The sequence below is a fragment of the Microtus pennsylvanicus genome, chromosome 20 (assembly GCF_037038515.1).
Source record: "Microtus pennsylvanicus isolate mMicPen1 chromosome 20, mMicPen1.hap1, whole genome shotgun sequence".
NCBI lineage: Eukaryota > Metazoa > Chordata > Mammalia > Rodentia > Cricetidae > Microtus > Microtus pennsylvanicus.
The window spans coordinates 23251389-23271954 of NC_134598.1; the positions used below are offsets into that span (position 1 = coordinate 23251389).

The 20566-nt window shown below is 34.6% G+C and overlaps 1 protein-coding gene across 1 annotated transcript in view; it reads left to right on the forward strand.

The window, feature by feature from the left end:
* Nucleotides 1–20566, forward strand: part of Lrriq1 (leucine rich repeats and IQ motif containing 1) — a 123937-nt gene that overhangs the window by 83265 nt on the left and 20106 nt on the right. The window lies entirely within an intron of this gene.

Below are 20566 nucleotides of genomic sequence, written 5' to 3' on the forward strand. Positions count from 1 at the left end.
ATACCCATGTTCAGTAATTCATGTAGCCATCTTGAAATTTAAAAGCCGCACATCAACTTTTACATCAAACACCTGACTTATTTGTCTCACTGATAAGAAGAAAACTTGAAGAATAAAAACAATGATTGGGGTGGTTGCTACAGCACTAAAAGAATAGACCTTTTATAGAATTTTATTTGACTATCAGCTGAAATTGTGTGTGCCAAGACGTAGGTTAGTTGAAACCCCCTACAAACCAAGCTTACGGAAACAGAAACTGACCCTTCTAACATCGTGTTTTTCAATACATCACAAGAATGCCTTTCTCCAAAGAGTGTAAGATCTGTATCTTGCGATGTGATGAAATGTTTTTTTTTTAATTCTATAGAAGAGGAGAAATATCTTTCTTAAAATTCAAAATCATGTAGCTAATGTGAGCACACACAATAAAGCCCTGCACACTGAAATATTTTCTTATTTTTTAAGGGAATTAATGTCTCCCCACCAACCCTTTAACATGTAAAATGAGTAAGTTACTTGTGTCCAGTACATCCAAAAAAGAGCCAGGATAAAATAAACATAAGGGGTTGGATATCTTGGAAAAAATCTGTCATGGGTTTGGGTTAATCATCTCCAGAAGAAATTCAACTTGATGCCTGAAATGTAAGACTTCTTGGAGAAAGCAGAAAGGCCCGAGGCAGTGTTGATCTGAGAGAGTGCTCTCCGTGGGTCAGGTCTGTTCTGCTGGCAGAGTGCAATACCAGTTCACAACCAAGGCCTCTGAAGAGCTGGAAAAGACTGCAGGGGCCTTCCAGTGCACGCACTCCAGCTTCGGTTACGGAGTTTTAATAGCCTGGTTTCTTATTATAAGATAAAACTTAAAAATAAAATCCGTGCTTAGTTTTCCAACCTTCTGTCTATCAGTGATAGAACTGCTGGCCTCCGATATCGTGGAGCAAAGCAATAGGGATAATTCTTAATTCCAGCAAAGATAGTTAGATGTATTTGTGACTAGGTCCCAAGTTTATTCCGTGCAGTGTCAAGTCATAAGTCCTACCTAGGCTTTTGGGCATTTTGGACATGTCATCACTTTGGCTTGGTTTTCTTTCTTCCCCAACCATATGGGTATAAAGCATACCTTTTTGATCCATGAGAATTTATTGTGTCAAATTTGATTACTGCTTTAAAAAGTAATCATTTTTATTATCAAGAATTATTTGCTCTTCAGGAAAAATTGTCAAGTATGGTGTAATTCTTTTTTAAATATTTACTCTCCGTTCCCCCAACTTCCTCTTGTTTTCCCTTTTTCATCATCAGAAATATATATTTAATTGAAATAATATCAGGCAGATATAAAAACAGAAGAGAACTTACCACATGCATGAACTTAACAAAAAGAATACAGGGACAATATGTGATCTTATCCTTTATGATAATAAAATGGGTTGCTTAAATTACCCGTGTTTGCAAACTATTTAGAAGAAAAAGAACATAAAGAAATAACGTTAGTTCCTCTCATTTTACACTTCAATTTTCATTGCTAGAATCTACCAAAAGAGTTAAATTTAAGTATTTTTAATCAAAATAACCAGACCTGCTCCAAAGTTCACTGCTTTTGCAGACTTATGTGGCTTTTGCTGACACTCTCATGAAATCTGCTAATCCTAGATTTTCCCTAATATTTCAATAATCATAGAGGTGTAGGTTGTCTAGATCAGGTAAAGAAACAACAATCTTTGCAATGTCGAAGTCAATCATTTGAATGAATAGAGTCCACTTAGGACTATTTGAAGGGCTGAAGCATTTCAAATCCTTTTCCATTTGACCACTGGATGACCTGATAACTATTTCCTGTCCCTCACTAAGGTTGTGACCCAGGTCTAAGAGTGCGAAACCCAGATAATTTTAGAAACCAATCAGATGCCATAGTATGAGAGAAGAGAGTATCACTAAATTCTTTCTTTCAAAAGGAAATAATGTATCTTAAATACAAAGGTATAAAAATAAAGTGTGTTACCTCTATGTTCTGACCATATTAAAACTGTCTAGATAGTGATGCTCTTGTCATGGGGGATTAAAAATCAGCAGCTTTTTCTGAAACAAAAACTTGCATCTAATTTCTCATTTCCCTTCTATTCACATAATTTAAATATTTTAGAAATGCCCTCTATGGAACAATATTGCTATTATAATAATTTACCAGTAAACTTGCAAACAAGTTATACTAACGTAAGCTGAATTGTGTATACCTACAGATACATACATGTGTGCATCATTTATACCTGTGGAAAGACAGAACAAGAACAAAGAGAAAATCTTGCCTCTGCCCCAGAGCAGGCAGGCATGTGCCTAGCAGCCTTCTGATCTGTTAAAACAGCTCAGACAATTGAATTAAGGGGAGGAAGACTTTTACATGTGCATTTTGCTGATCTGAAAATGTAATTGACCATAGTTTGCTTTGATAATTTTTTTTTCCTTTTCCAAAACTTGGATGTGAAATATAGTGTTATGAAATGTTAATTGTTTTAATGAGGTCAAGAAGTGTTTCCTTAAAATAACAATTTTATGTTTAACATAGGGTTGATGGTTTCCCCTCCTTGGAAAGATAATGAAGTCATAGATTACAAATATATTAGAACTAAATTTTTAAAGTAAGATATGAAAATGTGTTTGTTGAGAAGTTGTTGAAATTGACATTAACCCTAAGCAGTGTAAGCTGAAATTTACACTTTTATCAAGAATGACATAATTTATCAGACAACAAATTCTCAGTTTTTCTCTAACATATTCTAAAGGATTGCTTTAAAAATAGACAAATTCTCACTATAAAAATGACCAATGCATTTTAGAGTGTAACATATTACTCCCTAGATCCACACGTTTTTCCCTGGTATACTAACTGAAAAGTCATGAAAAATAAATAATTTCAGTGTACTGAGTTGAATGCTGATATATTACCAGTGTATTTAGGATATCATAATTTGGTTTATTGTCAGCTTCATTTGGAATTGTACATGGAATTGTCCTTACTTATGTTGAATTTAAATGTTAAATTTAAAGGCATTCAAAAGCAAGATAAAAATCATTATCAAGCTTATTAAATCATCATATGACTTTGACTTTCTTAATTTTTGAACAAATGAAATTCCACAGAAAATAATTTTTCTAGACATTGTTTGTGAAAACTATGTAGAAATAAGAATATACATTCAGATTCATAAATTTAAGCTTTAGATATTGAAAATACCTCCATAATCAAAATTGTATTATCATGTGGGTACTTTAAATATTTACTACTAAATTAAAAAAAATGTTACCTAGGGTTCAAGAAAATAAAATTGAAAATTAATAAAATTCAAATTGCGTATCGTATATTATAAACAAATATAATGCAATATAAATCTCTTGTAAATTTGAAGGGAAGTCCATTCAATGTTATATTATTACTATTTAATTTGAGTAATGTTTAAGGCACAAAAATATAAATATTTTTCTATATACTAAATACTATTTATATATTTTATAGTTTTTCCAAAAAAAATACTTTCTAAGATTCAGTTCCTCCTTAGTAAAACACATTCAATGACACATGGGTTTTGAACTATTTAATTTGGACATGCAATTATTTTCCTATTATTTTAAATATAATGCAATTAAGTATGATGTACTAAATTATTAGCTTTAAATTATTTATATTATCGATGTAACAGAATTTTAAAACATTTCAGAACAAATGACATTGATACAATTCAGTGACCAATGCAGACACTGAAATGAAATGTTTTGCTTGATTACGAGAGTTTAGGATGGACAACAGAAATTCCTGAAGCATCTACTTGGTCAAAACAAAGTTTCAATTGTAAGATAAAAAAAAAAAAAACTGTGAGGGATTAAGTCTAGAAAGTAAATCTTAAATACCAGGAAAAGAACTCAGATGTAACCTGTAGATGACCTGGACCTGTTTGTTCAGATGACAGTTCTAGAAGTATACAGGGAATATTCCCATTTAACACAATTAGTTGCTGCAAGCCTTGACCTCAGTGACTGTCATGAGCCTGATCTGAATTGGCCCATTCTGTGATATGGTGACATTGCTTCTGTTGCCTCGATTGTGACCTCTGATTGCACAGTACCCTTGAGAGTTCCCCATAACAAGCGTAACTCCTAGTTCTTAGCCAGGAAGGCTGCCCAGCCTGCCTAGATTTGTGTAAATTCCATATGCTACCTCTCCCGCCGTCCCATACTATTGTTATTTTTGTGTAAATCTGTTTGAGAACTTTCATAAGCAACACTTCACTGTTAATGAATTATGCACTGATTACTTTTTCTAATACGTTTCTGCTCATTATTTCTTTGAGAAAATACTCAGTTTCCAAGACATTTGTTTGGTTTTGCATATTTTTTTCTTACCAGTTTTTTTCCCTGAATCAAAGAAAAAGGCCCTGCATCCTAGGTTGTATCTAGGTAATAGAGTTGGTGTCAGGAGGTAGGATAGCATCATTTCATGAGAATGACTAGAAAAAACAAATACAAAGCCATCTTTCAGACTCCTCACTGTCACCATAGGCTGATTCCTCCACCTTTGGCCTCCATTTTATAATGAGAAATACCATTTAGAATTTCTGTTAGAATTAAATGAAATGGGTGCAATGAACGCAATATGTTACAGCGTTCTGCAATACATTTTCTTTGTCGGTGGCACTGTGTTTTTGTTTTTCTTTTTGAGATTCTTCATATAAGTACTGTTTTCATCATTTCTAATCTTCCATTTCCCCTCCAACTCTTCCTGTGTTCTCAAGCCCCCTCTCAAATTCATAATCTCCTATTGTTTAAATATTATTGTCAAATGCACACACACACACACATACACACACTCACGCACACACCTATATAAATACAGTATATCACGTCCATTTATTATTACTCAGATACATATGCATTGAGGGATGTGCACTTGGTGTTAGACAACAAACCAATACAAATCTTGACTTTGTGGAAGACATATTCTCTCTCTTTTCCATTAATTACCTGTAGCTCTTCATCTAGTAGGGCTCTAAGAAGATTTTCTTCCATCCATATTGGAATGTCAATGGGTGGTGTCACTCTGTGGATCTTGTTTAGCTGACCATATTGATAGTATTCTATGGGTGTGGTTTTCTGTCATATATAGAAAACACTGTCTTACAGCCAATGTCCTGGTCCTCTGGAGTTTACAATTTTTCTGTCCTATTTTCTATAATGTTTCCCGAACATTTGTATAGCTGCCGTGCTATAGACGTAACAACTGGTGCAGGATGCACCCGTGACTGTTTTTCTCTCTATTTCGATCAGTCGTGGTTTTCTGTAACGTAATCAAAATTTATATTTCAACAGAAAGCCTCTTCTTTCCACATAAAATATTTTCAACACTTCAAGGCAGTATACAGCAGCAATGGTCTAGGAAGTGGATCTGATCACTTAGTCACTTAGTAATCATTAGAGTCCATTTGCAAAACTTCCTGTGGCTTTTCAGAGCGCAGGTGACAGTGTGATTTGACAAAGAAGAGCCTCTCTTCTGTATCCTTTGATTCGTTACTCTTAGGACTAACAAAACTGTATGCTGGGCTTATCAAGCACTAAATTTTCCTGCAGCATCTACTAAGTAATTTTTTCTCATGTGCCGTTGTAAGTTCAGGACCCTGTTGACTCACAGCAAGTAACAGGTGCTCAGTAAAGCTAAAGCAGTTCTTATAAAAGGCACTGAAATCATGATCAAAATTCCAAGGTCATAGTTTTTATTCAGTTAATTTGATTTACTAACAATAGTTTTGTGTAATTAGACTGTGTTGCAATAATAGTATGCTAAAGAAAATATTTGAATTTAAAAACTGATTACCGTGTAGGAGGTTTTTTATGATGTAACTTATTTTTATGTTACTAATTGAATTTTTAAATACAAAATACTCTATAGTTTTTTTGTCCCCCAGCTCCTCCCAGATCCTCCTCACCTGCCCATCCACCAAAATCCACATTCTTTATTCTCTTTCTCATCTGTGTCCCATACTGATTAAACCCCAGGTGAGGCCAGCAGCTCCTTGTTGATTGTGGAACCCCAAACTAAAAAGACTGGGAGGTACCAACCGTGTCCTCCACCAGTTAAGCCCTGGTGGAGGATGCAGATGGAGGGCCCCAGACTTTGTGATGGGGTGGGGGAGGTGAACCACAATCAACCAACAGCCCAACAGGCACCAAAGCCTTCAGGGAATCTGGTACCATCATACCAATAGCTGCCTGAGGTCTCTAGACCTGGTCATCACAGGGGAGGGGAAAGACATCAACTTTACCATTCCTTGTGGCTGGGGCGGGTTAATAGTCAACCAAGCACCACCTGCGAGCCCCTCTCCCTTTATAGTGTGCAGCTGTGCATCTTTATATGTGCTACTATCTGCTGTAGGAGGAAGCTTCCCTAATGATGGCTAACAAGGCACTGATCTATAAGTCTAGAAGATCAATGTACAATGTCATGTTATTACTACCAGAATGGTAGAGGGTATACCAACACATCATCGAGATTTGAAATTCAGAGTTTTAGTTTTGTCTTGCCTAGTACACCTTGTTTGTCTTTCTTCAAAATCCTATCTGTAAACCACCAGTGTTTTGTTTTTAACTTTCTCTGTAAATGTGCCTTTTTAAGAGCATAATATATTTGGATTTATACAGCATACAGACATTCAAGATTGTCTTCTTTCACTTACTGCTATATATTTAATACACATTTTTATTTGTGACTTCATAGCTCCTTTTTTCCAACACAATATTTTTATTGATTATTTTAGAGTTTCATACAATGCACCCTGATCACAGTCACTTTCCATCTCTCCCAGGTCCATCATCTCACCATATATATATATTTCAAGTCCAATTTGTTTTGCCCATATACTCACAGAAGCATAGTCAAACTCCCAATGGCCGGCATCTTAAAGACTGAGTCCTTTCCCCTCCCTCTCCCCACCTTTGCCAGAAGCAATCAACAGTGAAGAGCTACACTTCAGCATCTTTGTCACAGTTTTTAAGGGCTCTCTTCAATGGATTCCTTTCTGGACTGTTTTTTTTTTTGAGGACAGAGTTGGGGAGTTGTCACAGATCTCTCAATTTCTCTTATTCTCAATTATGAATCCGCAGTCCTTAATACCACTGCCCAAGAAGCTCCCTTGCACATAACCAGCAGTAGCACAGGTAGCTGCATCTTTATAACAGGCCATCACCTTGTAGCTTCAGCTAACCTGGAATGCAGTATGAGTAGTTGGCTTTGGGCACATACTTGGTGCCACAGCCTCCTGATTTCTAGTATTATCAGTGAGTACCACTGTATCCAGCCCAAGTTTTGATAGTGGTGGGGATATTTCTGTTAGTTTATTTCCTTTCAGTACTCACAAATAGTCCACTCTTGGTTGTACCTCAGTTTATCCACCAACCTACTGAAGTTTAGCAATTATGAATAGGGCTGCAGTGTATATTATGTGTCCACATGCTTTGAAATCATGTGGGGGTAAAATCCACAGTGTGATTATTGGATTATATGCTTAGAGCATGTTTAATTTCTAATCAGCTGCTCGGAAGTTTTCCAAAGTGGCTGTCCAGTTTTCTGTTCTCAGCAACAATGCATGAATTTCCTGTGGGTTCACATCTTCTTCATTGCTTGATGTTTAATAATTTTGCATTCTTCCCTTTCTGGTAGGAATGTAGTAGTGCCGTCTTATTGTTGGAATTCCTTATTGGCATGAGAAGTTGAACATCTTTATCCAGACTGTTTTGCTGTCTATGATTTTAGCGTTGTATATCTCTTTTCTTTGGTGTTGTATGTGGTTTTGGGCCCATTTTTTTTTTATGAAGTGAACCATTTCCTTGAGTTTTAACAATTCTTTATGATCTTGGAAGACCACTTATTTGTTATCCATGTTCTCTTATGGAACTGATTTTCCTGTCTTTTCACCCTATATCTCAAAAATATATTCACAATCATTATTGATCTCCATTGAGCATGAGGAGCAATCACCTATGATCTTAACAATTCCATGATCATGAGTCCACAGAGCCAAAAAAAGGTCCTTTACTTGTCACACAAAATCAAATTCCTTATAAAATATCTCTGGTAAATATCTATATCTAGCTGATTTATACATAAATTGTTTCCTTAATATTTTGAGGTAGGGATCACAGGAGGAAAAAAGCATAGAAAGCTATTTATTGATAAGATGAATATAATTATGCATATAATTTTATCTTGATAATAGACTTAAAAGAAAAACATCTTTTTAAATGAAAATTTTGTTATCTAATCACTTACCAAACAACACACTACAATTTCAACCCCTATCACTGTAACCATAAAAGCCCAGGTATGATGTTACTACTTCACTAAAATTCTGTATTTTCCCACAAAACTCCCTTTTGAGTGTTTGAGAATATGGAAACAAATGATATTTCACTATGTTATTAATATACCAGCTGCAAAAATAACACAGAATTTTGTTTTCTCTTGTGAATAACTTTTGGAAAATAAGGGAAAAAATTTAAAATACAATTTTCCTATATTTGATCTCAGAGGAATTTGTAAGTTTCCTTTAAATTCGTCCTGATATTAAATTATGAGCATGGCAGAGTGCAGTAAACACTCTAGCCATAGGGAATTATGTATGAGCTGGTCAAAACCCACATATCCCATAATGCATTTTTCTATGGTAATTGCTTTCTAAAAAACAGCTTTTTCCTCACAGTTTGGAAAATACGTGCATCTGTGACTATTGCATCTTTGTATGCAGAAAACTATTAAAAAACAGAATAGTTTTTGCTGAGGACAGCACTGATTTCCTATGAGGGGAGAACAAGAGGTTGTTTTTCCCTTTGAAATATATGGGTAAACTCTGGTCTCCATTGTGGTTTGCTTTATATGTTAGGAAAACAACTTGTTTAGTTGCCACAAAACCTACCTTGTAGAGTATTCACATGTCTTTCATCTCTACTGAAATTGAAAGATAAAGTTAACCAATAAAAGTTTACTGATGTTCATGCTTATTATTATATAGGTCTCTGTCTCTCACTTTAGCAAACTTCTGTCTTCTTATGTATCCATGTGTATATGTGTCTCCGTGTGTATGTAGTACAACAGCTATCCCCCTCTGCCAGTTTTCACCTCCTCCTTTGCAGCAAGAACTCTCTGAATCTGGAGCCTGGGTTTTAGAGCTAGGCTAGAAGATAGCAAGTGCCTCAAAATCCTCATGGCACTACCTTCATCAAACCTGGGGTTAAAAGTGGGCATGAATACCAGAATTGTTCTATGGGGTTCTGGTCTGAAATGTAGTCCTCATGATTGCACAGAAAGACTCTTAACTACTTAACTATTTGTCTCTACAGTCTCAAATTTGATTCCATTTTTTGATAAATTCATTTTATGGATTCCTTTGGCAACAGTGGAAGTATAATTACCACTTTTCGGGATATGCTTGTTTTTCTAAACATGAATTTATAGAATTTTATTACTGTGACAATTTTAATTTACCTGCCTGTGTCTATTATTTAAATATATGCATATTATGGATTAGTTCAGTGTTGTTCCCAGAAGACTGCCATTTTCTATAGCAGAGAGAAACTCCTGAAATTAAACAAAACATGGCTAAGCAAATTAATAGCCTTTTTCTATTTTTTATCCAACCAGAAAAAACATAACAAAATATTAGCCTTTTCTAGTTTTTCATAACATACAAATATTTTAAAAAGATGAGGTTTTTATTTGAGAATGTAGTCAATTTTATGGAAATAAAAACACTGTAACCAGAAGGGACAAGAAAGTGACATTGCCAAAACCTCTAATATGAAGTATTTGGAGTGTAGTTGATGTGGGCACATACACACCCCTGAATAAGATAATATAATAATGGTCTTAAAAAGAAATGGCTTTCATGCAATAAATGGCTACAATATTAAAAACACTGTTAATTAAATGATAAAAATATAATTTTTTAGAACATTAAATAACAACATTTTCTGTTGGAAAATTCCCAAAATAGGTACAAGGAGTATTTAGTCATCTTCTATAAAGTAATGTTTTTAATAGTTAATAAATATGTAGAATATAATAACAATTGATATCATGCTTTTGTTTTTTAATTATTGCATTCATTTTTAGTTGATAACATAGTACATCATCTCTTCCTTCCCTTTTCTCTCTCCAGACACTCCCATAGACACTCTTTACTCTTTCTCAAACTCTTAACAGCTGTTTCATTAATTGTTGTCACAAACTATATTACCTTATTTGTAGGTGACCTAATAATATGCAGTAGGTGTCCCAAAAGTCTAACACAAAACTTCTATAAATGATAAGTAAATTCATCAGTGCAGTAGGATACTGAATAGACACGCACAAATCAATTGAATTTCTATAAACAAAAGAACTTACAAAGAGATAATGGAGATAGTCCCATTTACAATAGCCTCAAAAACAAAAACAAAAAATATTTAGGAAGAAACCAGATCATCAAAGAAGAGAAGGACCTCTGGAATGACAACTTTAATTCTTGAAAAAGAGGAGATAATGTACACTAGAAAATGGAAAGATATCCCATACTCATGGGTTGGTATAACTGATATTCTAAAAATGAACATTTTACCAAAAGCTATGCACAAGGTAAATCCAATCCCAATTAAAATCCTCATTGCATCCTACACAGAAAAAGAAAATACAGTTCTAAAATTTCAATGGAACCACAAAATCCCCTAGGTAGTCAAAACTATTCTGAAAGAAAAGAAAGATCCTGGATAAATCACCATTCCAGGTCTCAAGATATATTACCGAACCATAGTAATAAAAACAATATGGTATTCCAAAAAATGGAACACAATCAAAGAACCCAAACATGAGCACAGTAACTTCAGAACTTTTATAGTTAAAGAAGATTCCAGAAATATATGATAAAGAAAAGAAAAGATCTTCAGCAAATGCTCCCAGGGAAACAGAAAATCCACATACAGAAAAAGTCATTTTACCCTTATAACTGCCACTTTATACAAAAACTAACCCCCATTGGATAAAAGAGCTAAACCTGAAACCTGAAACACTAAAAGTTCTAGAAGAAAGCATAGGCACCACCCTACATGGTAGAAGTATAAGAAACGGCTTTCTCAATATGACTCCATATTTACCCAAGAGAATCATTTGAATGACAAGGAAGTCCAGAGAGTGGGAGAGAATCTTAGGCAGCTTTTCATCTAACAGGCTCACTATCCAGAATATATAAGAAACTCAATCTGTAAGGGAGAAGCGGGGAGGGGAGGGCAGGAGAGAGAAAAGGAGAGGAGTGAGTGGGAGGGGAGGGAAAATATACCTGTTCAAAACAATTTTCCTAGAACCAGAGCAAGAACATTCTCAAAAGAAGAAAAAAATAAATAAAATATAGTAATCTATTTTAATGGAACTCAAATGACTTTATATTTTTGCTTCCACAGTAAGCGAAATGTGTTTCCTGTTTTATGAAATTATAAAGTCCAAAATTATGTCCTGCCACACAGTTCAGTTTTATATCTGCCATATCAATCAGTATTAAATTTAGGCCATTCAAAAATGTCTAATACTATAATGATACATTTTTAAATTGTGGAAAATATTAGAAGGCACCCTCATGTGCTATATCCACCACATAGATTGATCATTTCCTGGCATGTAATCTTTTGATTTTAGGGAATATAATAATATGTATAACCAAGGGCCTCAAAATTTTGAGAAATGGAAACATTAATGTGCTGAAATACTCCTGACAAAAGATATGAATTTTGTGTTTTAGAAAAGTTAATTTGAACACAAAAACATAGGTTTTGAAGGAAAAGGCTTCTTTTGAAACAAAGAGCTGATGCATTTCATTTTGAACAATTAAAACTCTTAAAATACATTTGGGCAAGAAATATAAATTAAGAATGTAACTTATTAAACAAGTTTAATATATAATGTGAGTCTAATCATGTCACATATATGTGGCTAATATGTATAGATATCATTTCTGTAAAAATAGATTATAGCATATGAAAAAGACACCATAAATAATAGTCAATAGGAACAAATGACATCAAAAATATACAAATATAATTATAACTACTAATTATATATAGACACAGATAATAATGCCATAAAGTTTCATTAAGGAGTAAACACTATCTTAAAATATCTACACATGAAATAATATTTAAGAAAGAGCTATATATAAACTTCAGAAATGAAAATAGTACAATTGACATTAAAATCTTAACTCTACATCAGTAGTTCTTAATCTTCCTAAGGATGCAACCCTTTGGTACAGTCCTTCATTTGTGCTGACCCCAGACAAAAAAATTATTTAGTTGCTACTTCATAACTCATTTTGCCACCATTACTAATTGTAATGGGAATCACATGTTTCCAAAAGTCTGTTGGTGATCTCAGCCCACAGCTTGAAAACCACTGCTCTAGTTATAACTTCACAACAGACAGCTGAAGAAAGGAATTTGTAAATTTGTGAGAAGCCATACCCCAAATCCACTACAAAGGGAAGAAAGTTGAAGAGGTAAAAATATAGAGAGGGATGTAAAAGATGGTCTAAATCACTAGTTCCCAACCTGTGGGTCAACACCCCTGTAGGGGACCTAATGACCCTTCACAGGGGTTGTCTAAGACCATCAGAAAGCACCCATATTTACACTGCAATTCATAACAGTAGCAAAATTACAACTATGAAGTAGTAATGAAAATAATTTTATGGTGGGGGTCATCACAACATGAGGGACTCTATTAAAGGGTCATGGCCTTAGGAAGATTGAGAACCACTGGTTTAAATTTTGGCTCATTAGAATTCTAGGAAAAGAAGACACTAAGAAAAATTATCAACTGAAAATTATCCTAAATACATGAAAAAAATCCATAGTACTGAATCTTAAACATGATGTGTTTGAAAAGGAATCTATAACTTTCATCAATTGTACTTTAATAGAGTATTTAAAAAATAAATGTTATAGCCTGAATTATCAGGGTAAGTCTTCAAGATGTGTTTGTTTCCTGTTTAATAAAGTGAAGATGTACTTAAAGTGCTAACAGATTTTCACCTTTACATAAGATGCAGTGGAAATGAAAGTTGATGTTTGAAAATCAATAGGAGAAAGAAAGTGAGAAAGTTGACTGTAACCAGAAAGTTGATGAAGGAAATAGGAAATATAACTTGAAAAATATTTGCTTAATTATAGAGTTCATTAAACTTGATATGTGCCTTGTGATATCTACGATTAAAAACCAAACGAATAGATGCAACTAATATCATCTCTACACTAATATGAAAAATATGGACTAAGCAAAAGGACATGGTTCAGACACGATAAATAGAAATCACAAAATGTTGGATAAATTCACATCTAACAGTCATGCTAACCAGTTTTTTACTGCTTTGACAAAATGCTTGAGAATATCACCTTAAAGGAAGAAAATTTGACTCACAGTTTCTGTGGTTTCAGTCAGTGACTCCTGGGCTCTGTTTGTGCAGCTTGGGAAAAGTCTGTGTTCATGATGGGTATAAATGTGACATGATTTTTTTTAAGGTGAAAAGTTAGGAGTATTTCTAGGTTTACTACTTTCTTCAAAAGCACATTCCTACTGATTTAATTGCCTTTAACTTCTACCCTCTAAGGATGCCACTGGCATCCATAGTATTAGAAACTTGGCCTGAATCTGAAAATGTAAGGACATTTCAAACAATAGCACCATTTTGGGGGGAGATACAATATAGTTGCAAGTGATTCACTTGGGGTTAGGTTAAGTAATCTCAAATACTAGGAAATTATTTCTGTTAGTAGAATTTTAAAAGATACCACCAAAAAAAACTACTAAGTAAATTTAACAAAATAGACTTTAGTTGAGAAAAAGATAGCATTAGTTGAAATATAAATTTTTCCCCATAGCTCCAACATTGAAAGCTGCTCGTATTATTTGGGGAGGTTTTGCATATGTTAACAGTTGTGTCAGACTATTCTTGAATTGATCCCAATTCTCCTCTCTTTCTCTCCTTATCGGCAGAGCCACACTTGCAAAGGCTCCTAGGGTCATGAATTTTGCCCAAGCAGGTGGGCATGTGATTAGACTCAACCCTTGATGTCAAGAATAAATTTTTCTGACCTTAATTATTTATGCCAGGAGCTTTGTCAGGGACACAAGAAAAGTAACCAACATGGAAAATGCATTATTAGAATGGAGTCATTGCCATGATTAAGTATGACGGTGTGCTTCTTACATGCTTAGAACTGATTTGTGATGGGGATTTGGAGGATCTTGGAAACACAGGGGAAAAAATTCAAAAATTCTGTAAGCTCAGCTGAATTTTGAATTCTGCTAGTAGTTCCAGACACCAGAATGCAAAGAAGAATTCAGACAACAAACCCTGTGGTCCTGAGGCTACATATGGGAATAAATACATTATTTAGAAATTTGCTAAAATCATTTACTATATATGACATCACAAAAAATATTGTGTCTGCATCTTGTTGATGTTATGAGAAATTGGAAGACTTAGTCTTAGGTGATGAGCTACTTGACAGAGGAAATTCACTCTTCAGACTGTGGCATACTTAGTAACATTTTTAGGATGGTTTGAGGTGAGAACTGGAGGTAAAAACATCAGAAAGACTGAAAACTTGGTGTGCTAATTAAAGTACATTAGGCTAAAGAACACATGACTAAAGAGATCAGTGTCTTGAGGAAGTCAATTATTTAGAGAGAGAACATCAGGGAAAGGAACTTGTAAGGGTGGAAGAGGGTCATTGAAAAGGAATAAGAATTATGACAAAATGTATATGTGAAAATTATATAATAAAATTTATCACTTTGCTTGATAAACTTAAAAATTAATTAAAAACCCTTATATGTAATACATGAGAGTTGATGACATAGTATTTTAATGAAAAGTTAAGACAATAATAGAAAAATACAAACTATTTCTTGAGGACATCTCATGAATGAATAAGACACTCAATTGAAGCTCCAGAGTATGAAAAATAAGTTATTTAATAGCCTTACCTTTGAGAAGCAATAATTTCTGAGGCACAATTCTGGCACTTAGCAACAAAGGTATTTATTTGTTTCCACTAAATAATTTTCACTGTGTTCAATTCAGAAGCTACTGCATCCCTGGTCCAAATAGCCTTGTGGTTAATGCTTGATCATATAGTACCACTTGATGTTACTTCCACAACTTAAATACAAATAAGTATGGTAAAGACAAAAATGTAAGAAGCACAAGTTTTTGGATACTTGGGCTAAAATTTCAGAAGGAAACCTAACAGCCAAAGCAACCTATGACAAGGCAGTGTAGCTCCCTAGTCTTTCCTTCCTTTGCTTCCTAGTGCAACATGAAGTGACACATGTCCTCTGTAATGTATCCCGGCCCAATGATATTCTATCCAAACGTATGGAGATAAGTGACTGTCAACTAAACTCAGTGACACTATGGATTAAAATAAACCACCCTACCTTTGAGGTGTGAAATCATGTATTTGTCAAGACGAGGAAGAAAATAGATAATACATTCCTAATACACTTAATTTTGTATGAACTAATATAACACACAGTATAAGGCAAAAACTAAAGTTGTAGCAAGAAGAAATTCCAACAATTATATTAAGAAATTTTAATGATGTTTCTTTCACTAATTTATAGAATATTCAAAAGAATCACTAAGGATATGATCTGATGAGCATATTTAATAAATTACGATTGGAGGTCTTATATAGGACACTGACTGACTGGAAACATGTTATCCTGAAGAATAAAAGGATATTTACCAAACATGAACTCGTACCAGCTTTAAATAAGGACTGAAAATTGGTAAAAATGAAACACTTGCACCGCACAGTTCCTGAAAGTAATGCTATTAAGTTGTAAATAAATAACACTAAGCTAACTAAAATGATGAATTCTTGCTCATGAACTTAAAAGATGCTAGAAATCGCAAGTAAAAAAAATTACAATGATCTTTTTAAAAAGTAATGATACAGTGTAAAATGACTGCATATTTTAGGATCGGTGCTAAATAAGAAAAAATACACTATTTTGCACCAATAAAGCCAGATTTAGTTTAAAAACACTAATAAATTGAATGGATATTGGCAAGTTTTCTTCATGGGAAAATTACACAGTCTTGTGGGTGGATTATCCGTGGAATAACAGATGTTGCAGTTGCTTTATGTCAATGAGTGTGAAAAATATTGGAAGAAAAAAAAACACTCAGAAAATCTTACCCAAACTGGCCCAAACCAAATTTCAGAGGAAACTCAATATGTCTATATAAATAGACAATTTAGGAAAAAAATCTTAAAATAATTTTTTTGAGTTAATGTCTCCCTGCATAGCCCTGACTGACCTGGAACTCAAAGGTTTGAACATAGTCTCTCCTTCCCTTAGCTCCTCCCATGACCACCCTCTCCACCCATCCTTCCCTACCTACCCAACTCTGAGTTTTCCTCTTCTCTGCAGCCCTCATCAGGCCCAGTTTGTGTTGTGCAACTAGTCTTTCAACTTGACCCTCACATATGGTATCTGGTAGACCTATACAGGGGTGATATCATTGAAGAAAAATGTATTCTCCCTCTCCCGCAAGCCATCAAATGTCAATAGATCCTCAGTTGGAGATGGGGTAGGCTTTCATTCCCACCTTCCTTCCTGGGTGCTGGGATTTTTTTTCTAGCTTGAGCTTGCACAACTCTTTTATATGTAGTCACAGTCTCTGTGTATTTGTATGTACAACTGCACATTGTTTCCAAAAACTACAATTTCCTGTATATTATCTAACCCTCAAGCTCTTAGAAAATTTCTACTCTTATTCTTAAAACTTCTCTGGGCCTTAATAGAAGGGGTGTGATATATGTCCAGTTTAAGGCTGCAGACTCCAATGATGCTTATTCTCTGTGTTTTGACCAGGTGTCTATGTTAACTTACATCTACTAGAAGAAGCTTCCCTGCTAAGGGTTTAGAGAGGCTCTGATCTATGCGTATAGCAATAGGTCATTAGAGTACTTTTAATATTTTATCTAGTCATAGTACCTTCTAGGGACTATGACCTATCTATCCACAGATTCTTGTTCTCTTAATCAGATGTATGAATTTTACACTAATGAAATATACCTTAGATCCAATTCGAACATGGTTGGTTACTTCTATAACATTATGTCCACTGTTTCACCAATGGGGATATCATGTCAGACTAGTCATTGCTGTACCTTGCGGTGTTCACAGCTCAGTGTAGTTGATGACTAATTTTATTCTCTGATAATGTTCTGAGCACTTTCCAGAAAAATGAGAGTTAGCCAGAAGAGATGCCATAGAGATGCAGCTTCCACAGAGTACCAGTTTGATTTCTCCATGCTATGTTCCTCAATTATACAGTGTCGTATGCAACATTGTATAACTACCAAGTTCTGAAGGATAATCAAGAGTACTAGTGTAGACTCTAATGCCTGGGAGTCTATGGGACCCTATTGACCAACAGCTTACTGTTTTTATCGGCTAGTGTGAGGTATCCAATTAGGGTATTACTTTTCTGAAATTGACTTATCGGTGTAAATTTTTATTCAAACTAAACTATAAACTTGGCAAACAGTTTATATTTTGAGTGGAAACTTGAGTACATAAGTAATGAAAATACACTCTGAAAAGATAAGTTCTTCTCATACATGTAACCCACAATCTATTCTAACTTGCAGAATTAAAGAGTTGTCCATGTGTCCAACAACAGTGGTATGAATAAACTATGCCAAAGTAATTGGAGCTGAAGAGATGGCCATATTCATCTTATGGGGCCTGGATTGCCTCACGCACGACAGTGTTTTCTAATTCCATCCATTTGCGTGCAAAATTCAAGATGCCTTTTTTTTTTAACCGCTGAGTAGTACTCTAATGTGTAGATATGCCACACTTCCTTTATTGAGGGGCATCTAGGTTGTTTCCAGGTTCTGGCTCTTACAAATAATGAAGCTATGAACATAGTTTATCAAATGCTTTTGTAGTATGACTGAGCATCTTTTGGGTATATGCCCAAGAGTGGTATTGCTGGATCCTGAGGTAGGTTGATTCCCAGTTTTCTGAGAAACCGCCACACTGATTTCCAAAGTAGTTGCACAAGTTTGCATTCCCACCAACAAGGGATGAGTGTTCCCTTGCTCCACATCCTCTCCAGCATAAGCTATCATTAATGTTTTTTATCTTAGCCATTCTGACAGGAGTAAGATGGTATTCAGAGGATTTGCATTTCCCTGATAGCTAGGGATGTTTAACATTTCCTTAAGTATCTTTTGGCCATTTGAGATTCTCCTGTAGCAAGGAGTCCACTAATTTGTCCCAGCCACCGAGAACCAAACTAACCACATAGAAACTATATTATTTAAAACACTGCTTGGCCCATTAGCTCTAACTTCTTAATTGACTAAATCTTACATATTAATTTAACCCATTTCTATTAATCTGTGTATTGCCACATGGATGTGGCTTACCTTTCTTTCTGGCTCCAGCGGGGCTACATGGCTTCTCCCTGACTCTGCCTCCTTTCTCCCAGCATGCTATGTAGTCGCCCCCCCCCACCCAAGTGCTGTCCTATCAACAGGGCAAGGCAACGTTTTTTATTCATTAATGGTAATCACAGCATACAGAGGAAAATCCCACATCATTATATCATTGAAAATTCTCTGTTTACCTTAGTGCTCCCATTTTTAACTGGGTTATTTAGAATTTTAATGTCTAATTTCTTGAGTTCTTTATACATTTTGGAGATCAGTCTTTGATTTAGAGTTGGTGAGCTGCCTTTTTGTCTTATTGACAGTGTCCTTTGCTTTACAGAAGCTTCTCAGTTTTAGGAGGTCCCATTTATTTAATGTTGCTCTCAGTTTCTGTGCTACTGGGGTTATATTTAGGAAGTGGTCTCCTGTGCCCATGCATTGAAGACTACCTCCCACTTTTTCCTCTGTCAGGTTCAGTGTAGTCTGATTTATATCAAGGTCTTTGCTCCATCTGGACTTGAGTTTTGTGTATGGGGATAGATATGGTTCTATTTTCATCCTTCTACGTGTTGACATCAAGTTATGCCAGCACCATTATTTTGAAGATACTTTCTGTTTTTCATTGTATAATTTTAACCTCTTGGTCAAAAATCAGGTGGCCAAAAGTGTGTGGATTAATATCCAGGTTTTAGATTCTGTTGGTCAGCCTCTCTGTTTTTATGCCAACACCAAGCTGTTTTAATTACTGTAGCTCCATATGATCATTTCATTAGATGCTGAAAAAGCATTTGACAAGATCCAGCACCCCTTCATGATAAAGGTCTCGGAGAGATTAGGGATACAGGGATCATATCTAAATATAAAAAAAGCAATACACAGCAAGCCGATAGCCAACATCAAATTAATTGAAGAGAGATGCATAGTGATTCCACTAAAATGAGGAACAAGGCAAGGCTGACCCCTTTCTCCATATCTGTTTAACATAGTTCTTGAAGTTTGGGCAATAGCAATAAAACAACGAAAGGCAATCAAGGGGATTAAAATTGAAAAGGAAGAAATCAAACATTCGTTATTTGCAGATGATATCATAGTATATATAAGTGACCCCAAAAACTCTATCAGAGAACTCCTAAAGCTGATAAATACCTTCAGTGATGTGACAGGATACAATATCAACTCAAAAAAATAAATAAATAAGTAGCCCTCCTATACAATTGATAAAGAAGCTGAGAAAGAAATCAGAGAAACATCACCTTTCACAATAGCCACAAATAGCATAAAATATCTTAAGGTATCACTAACCAATGAAGTGAAAGACATATTTGACAAGAAGTTGAAGTCTTTGAAGAAAGTAACTGAAGAAGATACCAAAAAATGTAAAGATCCCCCATGCTCTTAAGTAGGTAAAGTCAACATAGTAAAAATGGAAATCCTACTGAAAGCAATCTATAGAGTCAATGAAATTTCCATCAAAATCCCAACACAGTTCTTCACAGACCTTGAAAGAACAATAATCAATTTCATATGGAAAAACAAAAGCTCAGGATAGCCAAAACAATCCTGTACAAAAAAAGAACTTCCAGAGCATCACCATCCCTGACATCAAGCTCTATTATTATTTTTAAGTAGAACTTAATATTTGTAGATGGTTCTATTTTTTAAATTAGCAGAGATCTTATGGACTATTTATATTTAAATCATATAAATTAATTATATTTTATTTTTTATATATTATTCCATGATTCTAACTATCTCATTGACATATTGGAATTGTATGTGTTCTGTAAGAGTTTGAAGCTGCGAGTGACTTTTGTGGTAGGTACATACTGACTCTATGGACTTCTACTAGCATAAAAATGCATTAGAAGTCTTTAACTTGTCTCTAACAAAGTGAAATCCGTCAGAAGGACCTGACTTGTGTATAATAAAGTCTTGCTACCTGAAGTAATTCACCTTTTTACTAATAATATAAGAATAAATATATCTTCCTGAAGTACTTGCAGAAGAATAATCCCTTCATATTCTTCAGGCTACATCTATTTAATGTGTAAAA